Below are 14,334 nucleotides of genomic sequence, written 5' to 3' on the forward strand. Positions count from 1 at the left end.
TGTTCAATAAATATCATAAGGACCTAAGAGCTACAGTTTGTAGCTTAAATAGTAAGGTTGGTTGATCTATTTCATTTTATATATTTTCATGTGTATGGTTGTATATATATTTATTTTTTATATAGGTTACTTCAAAGAATTGATGGTTAGGTAGCTGCGGAACTGTAGCTCTTAGGTCTTTATGATATTTTTTGACTGTTTGAGGACCATCTATGTTCAATAAATATCATAATGACCTAAGAGCTATGGTTCCGCAGCTTATAGTAAGGTTGATTGATCTATTTCATTTTATATATTTTCATGTATATGGTTGTATATATATTTATTTTTTATGTAGGTTACTTCAAAGAATTGATGGTAAGGTAGCTGCGGAACCATAGCTCTTTAATAGGTCTTTATGATATTTTTGACGATTTGAGGACCATCTATGCTCAATAAATATCATAAGGACCTAAGAGCTATGGTTCCGCATGTGTATAGTTGTATATATATTTATATTTCATTTCAGAGTTCACTCACAGATGTTTAATTTGTAATTTTGGATTTTTGCTGATTCAGCTTAGAGAGGATGTTTCAGTCGTCAACCTTGAATATGGCTAACAGACCAGGGAGAGTGGCATATAGATTTCCGTAACTCTATACTATATACTCTATACTCTATATATTTTATTTTTATCACAGATGAAGCTAAATCTTCTGTAAGCTTTTAAGAGAGCCTGCTTTGATAGAAGTGACAACAATTTTTCAAACATCACTAATCTTTATTATTTGTTTCCATTACAGAGTTCTTACGGAGATATATAGGTTGCAATACTGTATTTATTATTTCTGATGGTCTTTATATGTCCTATGTGTGTAATTGTTTGTCTTAAAGAAATAAAATATGGTATTGACTATTGATTTCAATGGGAAAAAACACACAGAAGAAATCAACTTAAATACCTGCAAAGACTTATGGTATGATATTATACACCATTACATGTACATTGGCCAGTTGAATTCTTATCAGGATAATTAGAAAAAAAAATAATTAAAAAATAACTGTATTAGACATTATTAATGTTTTTCTAACAGTAGCCATGTGAAGGGTGAGAACATATTTTCCAAGTCAGAAAACTGAAAACTAAAAGTGAAAACATCTAGCTACCGGACCGAGAATTATTTTACCAGTTTAATATTTAAAGATACATGTACCAAGTATATTAACAAGATTTTCTATTAAAATAGCAATAGTTAATCCTGAGATTGGAATAGAACTTCCAAGGGGAGACAAATTCAATAAACACCAAGATTTGTTAATTCAATGGGAGATAACTCTGTAAAATATGCAGATTTTAATGCAGTTGAAATTCAAATCATTATTCTTTGACTTCCTTTTAATTTTACAAACTTAGGTGTTGATGTTATACTATTGTGAACATTTAGTAAGAAATCAAAACAAGATTTAGTCAATGTTTATGTTGACAGAAATGGATTTATAAAATATATGATAATGTATCCATTTTAATTCCTTTTTAGGTTCTTTCTGTGACATGTTTTTCATGGTGTTGGGAATAAGACTTTGGGATCTAATACATCTAAAAGGAAGGTAAGTACAAGAATGTTATTCCAGTTTTGAAGAGAAAAAAAAACCCAAATGTATTATAAAATTTCTTTGGAAAATTCTCTCTAGGCTTTTAGGAGTTGGTCAGGTCTTCTCTCTCATTTATCAGTACCAGTATATAAGTTAATTTTAGGATCTGATGTAATTACATAAAAGTTTGCTGGGTTGCTGGATAGCTGTCTAATCCACATGTTCTCAACATCTATTACACATTTATAGACTACTAGTATTTATATTAAATATATATAAGTATACCAACAATGATAAGTTTAAACAATTTTTGATGATGAGGCATTTTACATTTCAGGTTAACATCACAGCTTGTCCGTAAGGATTGAGGTTGGGAATGGCCATTGGAGCTGACACTTATGGTAAGATTCAGTACATAGATTTATGAACTATTCAATTTAGAGCATGTCACTAGAATTTTTCATGTTATAAGTGTATGTATAATTTGGAAGGGGGTATCAAGAAACAAAGAAAGGAAGTCAAAGATTTGAATTTTAGATATCTTCTCTGTTTTTTTTATCTAAATTAATCCCACTATATAGAAATTAAGAAATATAGTATGATTGCCAATTAGACATTAATCAACCAGAAACCACATGACAAGGATGTTAGCAACTATAGAAGGCCATTTAATGGTCTTCAACAATGAGCAAAACCTATTCTGTATTGTAAGCTATATAAGGCCCCAACATGGAAAATGTGAAATAATTCATATGAGAAAACCAATGACTTGATATAGGATAAAACAATAAACAAACAAAAAATATGATAGACACCAACAACGACTTGTTTTTCATCTTTTTTTGCCAACAAAGACTGGTAGTCTAAAAGTTATGTCCACGAGTCACTTTAAAGCTAGGTAAAGAAATGTTATATGCATCATAATTGTAATGTCCAGTTAATTATTCTTTTGCATTAAATATTGTTTCAATTATTTTCACATAGTTTTGACAGATATGTTAAGAATGAATATTTCTTTTTCAGGTAACTTTATCTGTGGCAGAATGAAAATGATTGGGTGACTGTACCAGTAAAGAATGTAATTCAGACAATTTTTGTGTATGTTTGAGAAAATGTTTATAATTTTTTACAAAAAAAAAATAGTGTAAAGATTCTCCATTTTCAACAAGATTGTAAGTTATAGATAACTTATTTTGAATTTTAAAATCTCTCTTTTTACCATTAAAACCAAAGGATATATTCAGGTAGCTCTACTCATGTCCATTCTTGACAATTGTTTTGTCATGCATATTGATACTGAACTGGTTTTTGTCAAAAAGCGAGACATAGGTATGCTGTTTCCGGCTTCAACAATGTATTAGTTTGTGATTATGTCTAGGTTATGGTGAACCACTAGTGGTAGATCAATGATATTTGGTATGCAGTTGAATTAGCATTGGCACATCTCATTACCATGAAGATATTTTGGCCCCGCCCCTTCAGTCATGGTTTATTGACTTTGAAACTTTGCTTAGTTTTCATGTATTAGTTTGTGATTAGGTCAGTTTATGGGGAACCACTAGTGGTAGGTCAATGATATTTGGTATGCAGTTGTAATAATATAAGCATTGGCATATCTCATTTCCATGAAATTTTTTGGCCCCGCCCCTTCAGTCATGGTCTATTGACTTTGAAACTTTTGCTTAGTTTACAAGTTAATATTTGTGTTTAGGTTTCTTTAAAGGGAATGACTAATGAAAAGTCAATGGTATTTGGTATGCAGTTGTATTAGCATTGGCACATCTCATTTCCATGGAGATTGTTTAGCCCTGTACCTTTAGTCATGGTTCATTGACTTTGAATATTTGCATAAAAGAGGGACGAAAGATACCAGAGGGACAGTCAAACTCATAGATCGAAAAACAAACTGACAACGCCATGGCCAAAAATAAAAAGACAAACAGACAAATAATAGTACAGATGACACAACATAGAAAACTAAAGACTAAGCAACACGAACCCCACCAAAAACTGGGGGTAATCTCATAACTTGCATGTAAAAGTATTGTTATTTTAATTTCAACATTTGCATTATCAAAATAACAAATAGGCGAGACATATCTCTGTGTTAACAGTTTATTGGTATGTATAGTTTTGTTTTGAGTTCATAGTTCAGATTGTATTCATTGTTTTTTTTCCCCTGTGGCTAGATTTAATTGGTACTTTGAAAATTAATTGAAATGGACCACTTTTATTTGAAGACCTTCTCTTTTAGATATATTAATAATGGTCCATGTCTAGTCAAAACACTTCCAGAAGTTAAGAATGGAGAATCTTAAAATAAAAGAAAAAATGAAATGTATATTTTGGCTTTCACCATTGTTAAAATTAGATATATATCTTTTCCGAATTTTTTCCTTTTTTTATGCCCCTGCCATAGGGAAAGGAGGCATTAAGTGTTACCCTTTACGTCCTTCTGTCCTCTTGTTGTTCCATTTGTCCCATTTTTGTTTCCGCACTAACTTTTAAGAGTATTGCCCCTTTATCAGTTGGAAAATTGCAAATTTGGGCAGTGAGTCACTTTTCTAGAGTTATGCTCCTTTTTACAATTTTTTAAATTTTTTTTTTAGCTGAGTTTGATATAATTTATATTTTATCAATTGTTTTGTTCTGAATAATTATACATTTTTTTATACTGTCTAAAGTATACTTCCTGAGACGGTCTTCAGAGCATTAGGTTTTGGACTCAGGTTTCCAACATTTTCCCACTACAAATTCAGTTTTTAAAGAAGTTTGACCAAGTTCACTCGTTTTAGTCGGTTGTCATGGTTGTTCCTGGCAGGGAGATTGTTGATAAGAGATTTTGTCATTATTTGGTATTTTACTTAAAATACAGCATAGAAGCATTTCATCAATTATGATTTTTATGATTATCTTTTATGTATATATGCTTACAATTTGTAAGTACGTCTGAACCAGTGAACTCTACAACAGATTTATCCATCGGATCACCAGCAGTGATGGTGATACATGGCTGTGTACATTCTGTATATACAACTGTCTAAACATCAGCCCAACAATGTTAGATCTGTAAATTTGCTTTTGCAAATTTTTTGTTCTGCTTACAATTCGTATACATGGATATTGTTTTAAAAATCATTAAAATCTGGTGTCTAGACGAGCTGTCTGGGTTATCAGCTACATGAATATATTGTTAGTTTTGTTTAAGCCTAAATATTTAAGGGATAGAAGTTATAGTAATATTATATGAATAGACTCGTTAATGAAATTTATTTGAGAATGTCATGGACCATAAAAGTACAGGTCAAGTTAGATTTTGATTTTTTTCACAATTACTGTTCAAGATTTGAGGCTTGCCTTTGAAAATGTTATTTCTTTGATTTCTGGATGATAATTATAGTACCACTTGACCCAATCCTTTGAAATTGTACATAATATCATGGATCATCGAAAAACTGTTCAAGGTCCATTTTGATGGTTTTGAGAATAGCTGTTCAACAGTTATGCCCCTAAGTTACCTTAAACATTTAACTTTCTTATTTCCAGATGATAATGAAGTAATTTTTGACAAAAGCTTTTTTGATTTTAACACTTAATTTATGAAACACAAAATACTGGTCACATTCATTTTTAATTTTGGTAATTAAGTTACTGTTTTTTTTTCTGCAAGCAGGTGTATCTGCTCAATTATTAGATCTTTTCACTTAAATCTAGTTTAAATCTGGACGGCAAATGCCAGTGACAGGAAAGAGGTTTCTGAAATTAGGGTATTTCACATGATTTTATTTTTTCAGTCATTCGGTTAAGTTTAGTTTATGACTAATTTATTTCTGATCAACCAGACAAAAGGGATAGCCACAACTTGTGAACTTGTAGAAATTGTTTGAATGGATTCAAGTTAATATTTCAAAAGACGCACACTGCATACATATGGGATAAAAACACGTTTAGGTCCTTTGTGGTTTTTTTATTCACTTTTGTGCTACATTGTGCTCTCAACACAAATGAGATCCTTTGCAGTGTTTTTAGAGGCCAGTGTGTGTACATGTATGTTGTGTGACTTGTGTCACATGTTAATTTGGAAAAGCAGTTCAAGGAACAGATTGTGTATTGCCTATTGATTGTGTATTGTGTATCAGTTGAACAAAAAAAAACAACATTCATTTTCATACAAAATACACAATTTCTGCTGAAAAGTAGCTTAATACCAACACTTAGCATCCTTCATCCTAAAATTAAAAAAAATCTGTCAAACTAGAAGGCCAAATTTACCAGACTTTATCTGAATGCTTCTTAGAGTATCTAGTTTAGAAAGACTTGGCCACTGATGCTTAAAAAAGAACATAGGCCTAGGGTAAAATGCACTTTTTGGCTTGACTTTCAATAATTAAAGCAGTTAGCAAGAGTAAAATGATACCACTGCATGTGGACTACCAGCCCCTAAGGGTATCAGTAATCAATACTTGAGTATTGACATGATTTATAACAAACCTTTCTTAAATTGTCTGTTTATAAATTATAAAATTATTAAGAAACTATTAGGTTTCAACTCCCTGAGACAAAGATGACCTTAGAAGGATTTGGCTTTTATTTTTAGGTCCATTTTGGTGATATAGCTCAACTGTTTTGATTCTTATACAGCTTTGGCTTTCAAATATTTAGCATTGAGCATTCTTTAAGAAGATTATTCCAGAAAAGAACTTCCGACGCATGAAAATTACAGTGTTTTCATTTTTTATACGACCGCAAAAGGTCGTATATTGGTATGATGTTGGCGTCGTCGTCGTCAGAAGACACATTGGTTTTCGCACAATAACTTTAGTTTAAGTGAATGGATCTCTATGAAATTTTACCATAAGGTTCAATACCACAAAAGGAAGGTTGGGATTGATTTTGGGGGTTATGGTACCAACAGTTAAGGAATTAGGGGCCAAAAATGAGCATTTTGTAACTTCCAGACAATAACTTGTGTGTTAGTGTATGGATCTCTCTGACATTGTACCACAAGGTTCCATATCACAAAGGGAATGCTGGGATTGATTTTGGGGGTAATTGCCTCAAAATTTTAGGAATTAGGGGGCAAAAAACAAGCATTTTTCTAGTTTCATGACAATAACTTGTGTGTAAGTGTATGGATCTTTCTGAAATTGTACTTCAAGGTTCCATATCACAAAGGGAAAGCTGGAATTGAGTTTGGGGGTAATTGTCCAAAACGTTTAGGAATAAGGGGCCAAAAATAAGCATTTTTCGTTTACAGACAATAACTTGTGTTCAAGTGTATGGATCTCTCTGAAATTGTACAGCAAGGTACCATACCACAAAGGGAAGGCTTGGATTGATTTTGGGGGCAATTGCCTCAACATTTTAGGAATAAGGGGCCAAAAAGATACAAAAAACAAGCATTTTTCTAGTTTCAGGACAATAACTTGTGTGTAAGTGTATGGATCTTTATGAAATTGTACTACAAGTTTCCATATCACAAAGGGAAAGCTGGGTTTGAGTTTGGGGGGTAATTGCCCTAAACGATTAGGAATTTGGGGCCAAAAAGGGTCCAAAAAACAAGCATTTTTCTTGTTTCCAGACAATAATATTGTCTGGAAACTAGAAAAATGATATTTTATAGTGTGTCTTTCTATGTTGGGATGTTTTACTATTGTTTCAGAAAAAGGAGAAGGTTTGGTACTATTAAAACGTTTAATCCCGCTGCAAATGTTTGCACCTGTCCTAAGTCAGGAATCTGATGTACAGTAGTTGTCTGTTGATGTAGTTCATACGTGTTTCTCGTTTCTCGTTTTTATATAGATTAGACCGTTGGTTTTCCCGTTTGAATGGTTTTACACTAGTAATTTGTGGGGCCCTTTATAGCTTGCTGTTCGGTGTGAGCCAATGCTCCGTGTTGAAGGCCGTACCTTGACCTATAATGGTTTACTTTTATAAATTGTTACTTGGATGGAGAGTTGTCTCATTGGCACTCATACCACATCTTCCTATATCTAATAACTTGTGTTCAAGTGTATTGATCTCTCTGAAATTGTACTGCAAGGTACCATACCACAAAGGGAAGGCTGGGATTGAGTTTGGGGGTGATGAATCATAAGGGGGTTCAAAAAATTTGGGGGGGGGGATTTTTTTTTCCTTTTTTTTTTTTTCCTTAATTTTTTCCTTTTTTTTTCTTTAAAATTTTCCAATTTAAGTTGGTTATTTCTGATTTATATATAAAAGCAAATAATAATGATATGGTTTGAATAGGTAAATTAAAAATTTTTAAGTTCTTAGACCACATTCATTCTGTGTCAGAACCCTATGCTGTGTCAAATATTTAATAACAATCCAAATTCAGAGCTGTGTCAAGCTTGAATGTTGTGTCCATACTTGTTCTACAAGAGACATATATACAAAGAGATTGGCAAGACCGTGAAATCACATTAATAAACCACTTTCCAGTTTGTTCCATTTCCATCAATATCTTTGGTTTTAGTGAACCTCATTTGTACGTTTAGGGGCATCATCACTTCCTTCCCATGTTGAGCGAGCGGTTGAAAAATATGATGCTGTATTGCACTAATTATTCTGCAAATTAAGTTCTTATAATTGATAATAAGCACTGCTGTCATTATATATAATTTTTTAATATTAAAACTGATTTTCTAATATAAATCAATATTAAAAAAAGGGAATAAATTCCTAAACGGCTTGCCATATATATTAGGGTCTGGATGGGCGTCCTTAATTTCTGTATACTATAAATTTTTAGGGCATTTTTCTTTATCTTAAAACATGATGGTTATTCCGTAAAATGCTCTTGAAAATTATTTAAGGTGGATTAGCAGTATATATTTCCTCAGATAGAATTTTTCTTATCTTTGCCTTAATGAAGATTTTACTATGCTTTTTTTCAGAAATATAATAAATAGTATGGGTAACTATTTTCCAAGCTACAAGTCGTGCAAAATTGCACACATTTGCATAGATTGTTCATGAAAAAACAATTTTGTGAATAAATAGAAATCTATGAGATAGAATTTAAAATAAAATATGATAAGAAAGGTTTTATAGTATGCTTTAAGAAAATAAAAAGAAAAAAATGGTGTCACCGAACTTGTTTCTTAAAAATATTATCAATTTCTGATTCCCGACAATGAAGAAAAATATTTTGATCAGGGAGAAATGAAACAAATTCACGAGCCAACTCACATAACAACTGATTGAACAAATTCAATCATAATCTTTTTATTTTAAGTAATTAACAATTGTAAAGACTAGTGCTAAATATGTATAATCAAATGTTTTGTTATTTACAATGATTAAAAGGACAAATCATTTTGCTTTAATTTGTTTTATTTCTCTTCTGACAAAGTTATTTGCTATAGGTGCATGGCTTTGGTGTACGTCAGCTTGTAAAAATGTTTATTTATTAAAGAGGTATCAAGACAAAAAGAATAGATATATTTTTATTTTTATTCCGACAACGATGCGTATATATACAAAATGGTTTCACTAAGAAATATGAGTAAAGTTTGCATAACTATAAAAAAAAACCATAATGCTTGCTTTTCCACTTTATATTACTTGCTCCATAGTTATTACGAATTATGATTATATTAAACTGAAAAAATCATGTGGCGTCCTTGTGGTTTATCAAAACCACTAGTTTTCAACAAGTTTGAAACTTGTTTACAGAGGCTTCATACTGTACTTATTTATTTTTGTAACTGTTGACATTTGTTTTATCAAAAAGTAATTTTTGTCATGATTGTATAGTATTAAGGTCTTTCCACTACGGGGCCTCGGTGGCCGAGTGGTCTAAGTAGTTACTACTGTAATCACTAGCCAGTCAACACTGAGGTTGTGAGTTCGAACCCCGCTCATGCGGGTGCACTCGACTGCAATCTTAATTGACTAGGATTGTCAGTTTTCCTATCGAAGGTCGGTGGTTTTCTCCGGGCACTCCGGCTTCCTCCACCAATAAAAACTGGCCGCCACGAAATAACCCAAAAGCGGTGCTTAAAAGTGGCGTTAAAACACCAAACATCAAAAATCAAATCTTTCCACTACGTTAGGAAAGACCTTATTGTTTTTTAATTGGTTATTTATTTGTAACACATGAAACCATAATGTCGGCAATAATTGAATTTGATATTCTATGCTCAAAAGCCTTAATATACAAATAATTCCCGAGACTTAAGTTGCAGTGTTTTTATTATTTTCCGAATCGTATGTGTTAATTTAGAGCAAAAGATATAATTTTGTCAGAAAAAATTATGATTCTTACAAATTTTAACAGCTTAGAAAATATCCTTTTACCAAATGATGAGAAAATTATAACATTAAATTTTGTAATACTAAATACTTCATAATCTATTTCTTAAACGACTTCTAGTTCTGAATATGCATGAAATATTTGCCACTGGACGTTAATCAACCAACAATCAATCAATCAAATATGCATGAAATATTTGCCACTGGACGTTAAGCAACCAACAATCAATCAAATATTGCAATAAAAAATTAAATAAGCAATAAAAGCAACAATTTTATCCATCACTTGGTGTCTGGTGTCTGTACAGTAAACATGCTGAATTCGTTATTGTTCAGAAATATATTCCTTAAACGAGTTCAAGTATGTCAATAAATTCATAGGGTATCTTGTGGTAGTTGAAATTGTTCAGTACAACCAGTTTGTGTCCGTCGTCGTCTGTCATACATATCAAATGTTGTATCAACTGTTTGCTGTTCGTCTTCTGTTGTTTATGGCAGTCTGGCCACTGTCTCCAAAATTTAGCCCCCACTAACGCAATGACCAATTATGAGGGGGGGGGGAGCTATTTTTTGGAGGGACAAACATTTTTCTTTACTTAAAGAAAAAACACTTAACAATTTTCTATGTCTTATCATTAAATTAACCGATGTATACTTTAGATTTAAACTATAGATGTTGAATAAAAAAAAAGATTTAAAAACAATAATAAATCCTTATAAGTGTTTTTATGGTAAACTTATGATATGGGTGATATAGAACTTTTGACACGCAAAATTGAAAACTGCACATTGGAAAACAGAAGGATTTTCATTACATCGACTGCCGCAAAACAAGCAAGCTTTTCTCTTGCTGGCAAAGGAACATGCATGAACAAAACATGTTAATGTAAAACATATCTGACGTTCCTTGTGGCAGCAAGTGTCACCCCGGGTGAGAGTGCCACATTAGGATTCAGATAGACAATTAAATAAATATCTAATTTCAATTGATTGAATGTTCACTATTTCACTTTATTCATCTAATTGTAATAATATTAATTTTTTAAAACTCAATAAAAGATTTGATAAATGTTTGTCTAAAATTAACCCATAATGGTCCAAATACATATATGGTCGAGTTCGTCCTAGACCGTATGAGTATACTCATATGTTCCGACCGTACGCGTATGATCGGACCGTACGAGTATACGCATACGGTCCGGACCGTATGCGTACGGTCCAAATACTCACATGGTCTGGAACATATACGTGAGACTTCATTGGAGAGTACCTTACCATATACAGGTAATAAACATGTAGCTCCGCTGTAATACCAGAAAATGTCGAAGTAAAGCCCTACCTATACAGAATGTACCATGTCTCAGAAATTATCACGATTGTAAAGCATCATCAGTCATCTTTTTAGAGGTGTCCTAGGTGGGATAAATGTTGTAAATTCTTACTCAACTTTAATAACTAAAACAATCATTTAGTTTTTAAATTACATTCAGGAACTATTTGTAAATTTACGTTTTTATCTGTAAATTTCGATAGAAGTGGGTTTTTTTAATTCCCCTTTGGAACGATGCTTTTTATTTAAAAAAAAACGTGAAAAAAGATGAACAGTAAGTCACAGCAAATTCAAATATTGAAATATTTGTCGTTGTTAACCAGATATATATATATATGTCTCTGAGTTAACATATAAAAATGAAAGAAATAGACTGGAATATTTATGGTGTGTACAAATTATGCAACTGCGGCTATGCAGCACATTTTCTAGGAAGTTGAATAACTACTACTAATCACAGCGTACATGTACATTTCTTAAATGACTCATTCCACTATTTCAACCAAGAATGACAATTATATATGTAATGCTATAGTTGGTGAGACTTTATTCCTATAAGATGTGTGTATTTATTATATTTATATTCATAAACTAAATCACGTGTGTATTTACCCCGTTCCTATTATGTACAGAAATATATGCAATTTATATGATTATTTTCTCTCTTATTTTCAACATATATTTTTAAATTGTGACTATCTATAGTTCTGTAACTTTCTATCTGTATAAACCAATGATCAACAAGTGCATACATTTTTGTGAAATAAAAAAATTTATTAGCAATGTAATTTAAAAAAAAAAAGAAAAAGAGATTTTAGTCATAAATAATATTCTAGTCTAACGTGTTGGTGTATCCGTTGTTGAAGATGCACATAGACCTAGGAGAACAACACACTCTTTTTAAAACATCTAGGGTTTAGGTTAAAAAAATATGGGTTATTATCAAATTCTGTTGATGGATTTATTGTTGTTAGTTAATGTTAATGTTCAGTTGCAAATACTACATGCATATTGAGGACAAAATCGAAGAAATATAGTAACTGGCAAAACTATTCAGGTATCTCCACCTAAAATAAAACTTCATGGAATGCTACCTATACTTAATAAAAAAAAACCCACTTATATACGATTTTCAAAGATTTTTTTTTATGTAATTGTAAAATGAGCATGTGTTGCACATGTTTTACAGTACTACTTTTTAACCATTTATACATGTACATTAAATTTGAAAAATGCTAAATATTCAAAAGAAATCTTGTTAAAAAATGTTGAGATCATCATTACATGATTATAGAAACGACAAACTCTACCTGTCTGTCTGTCTGTCTGTCTGTCTGTCTGTCAATTAACTCATATTTGGATAGCAGCTCAACAGAGATAAGTGCAAACGTATGACTGTATTTAAGATCTGTTTGACGCATATTTCCGACTTGCCCTTACTTTCAATTACGAGCTGGTGGTATTCTTTGCCTCAACATCATGTGTTGTTTGAATTTGCTTCTGATTTTTTTCACAGATTAAGTTCTGGTTTAGATGGTGTCACAGTCTTGTCTCAGTAAAACAACAGGGTTGAGTACAGGTGCCCTGATGAGTTCAAAATGGGTCCTCAACGCAGGGAGAAAATCCCACAAATGGAGGCGGGCCTCTATTGGTCCCTAAACAATAATGTTTACTAGTTCAGCAAATGAGGAATAAACAACCACACTGCACAAAACAGGGGAAAAACTCAATTTAAAAGAAGTCAGAGTCCGATGTTAGAATAGGTAACAGAAGAAACTACGCACATGGCAATACTAAACATAACTAAACACTAAACATGCAAGCTCCAGGCTTGAAGTACAATTATCGGAAATTTGTGTCATTGGTAGTAAAATTTGCATTTCTTGAACAATGAAATCTGGGGATATTTGGTCAAATAAAATAATACCTTTACTTAGTACCAGAACATATAAAAATTATTCTCTTTTCTTTGGTTTTGTTCTCAGATAGATTTCTTTTCTCCCATAGGATATTTCTTTCTCCCATAGGATATTTATTTCTCCCATAAGATATTTATTTCTCCCATAGGATCTTTTTCCCTCTTATGATTTGTTTAATCTCCCCTAGGAGTTTTATTCTCCCTTAGGATTTTTTTCTCCCTTAGGATTTTTTTCTCCCTTAGGATTTTTTTAAACCCTTAGGATTTTTGTTTATCCCATAGGATATTTTTTCTGTAATGAAATCCCTTAGGATTTTTTTTAACCCTTAGGATTTTTGTTTATCCCATAGGATATTTTTTCTGTAATGAAATCCCTTAGGATTTTTATTAATCCTATCGGATATCTTTTATCCCACAGGATAATTTTATTAGACAAATATCCTATAGGATAAACAAATATCCTGTAGGAAATGCTTTTATTTCTCCTAAGGGATTTTTTAAGTCCTAAGGGAGAAAATATATCCTGTAGGATATTTTTATTCTCCTAAGGGATTATAAATCCCATAGGATTTTAATATCCTGTAGGATATAAAAAATATCCTATGGGATTATGACTTTATCCTATAGGATTTCTGAAAATCCTGTAGGATTTTAAAAAATCCTATGGGAGAAAATAATATCGTACAGGATTTTGTCATTTTTTTTGTATTGTTTTACCTATCCCCAGAGGTACATTATTGCCAAATTTGATGATTCTACCGTTAAAAAAAGTGTGGTTCGAATTTGCACTCATGAGAAGTGCAAATTAATCCAAGAACATGTTAAGAGCGAAAAATGGTTAAAAAACACCTTTCAAGAATAATCCTAGTAACTTCCACAAGAATTCGATTGTCAATTAATTAAGACAGTTTCTCTCTATTCATAGTTTGCAGGAAAATTACCAAAACAACAAAAATGGACAAACATTATTATTCAAGCGTAATAACACTTTCTGTCATGTTGACTTCTTAGAAAATCTTAATTTCCATTTCACTTTTACTATTACGTTTTTTTCTCTAGATATTACAGTTTTGCTTAGTTTCTTTTGTTACCTATTCTGACATCGGACTCGGACTTCTTTTAAACTGAGTTTTACTGTGCGTATTGCTATGTGTTTCTTTATTCCACATTGGCTAGAGGTATAGGGGGAGGGTTGAGATCTCACAAAACATGTTTAACCCCGCCGCAATTTTGCGCCTGTCCCAAGTCAGGAGC

The 14,334-nt window shown here is 31.9% G+C and overlaps 1 long non-coding RNA gene across 1 annotated transcript; it reads left to right on the forward strand.

Moving 5' to 3' along the window:
* Positions 1-1,507: 1,507 nt before the first annotated feature.
* LOC127735459 (uncharacterized) lies at positions 1,508-2,865 on the forward strand. The gene is made up of 3 exons (XR_007998424.1): positions 1,508-1,588; positions 1,911-1,974; positions 2,597-2,865. It is a non-coding gene; the product is annotated as an uncharacterized LOC127735459 (long non-coding RNA).
* The last annotated feature ends 11,469 nt before the right edge of the window (positions 2,866-14,334 follow it).

Source organism: Mytilus californianus, unplaced genomic scaffold, assembly GCF_021869535.1.
Source record: "Mytilus californianus isolate M0D057914Y unplaced genomic scaffold, xbMytCali1.0.p SCAF_3, whole genome shotgun sequence".
Taxonomy (NCBI): domain Eukaryota; kingdom Metazoa; phylum Mollusca; class Bivalvia; order Mytilida; family Mytilidae; genus Mytilus; species Mytilus californianus.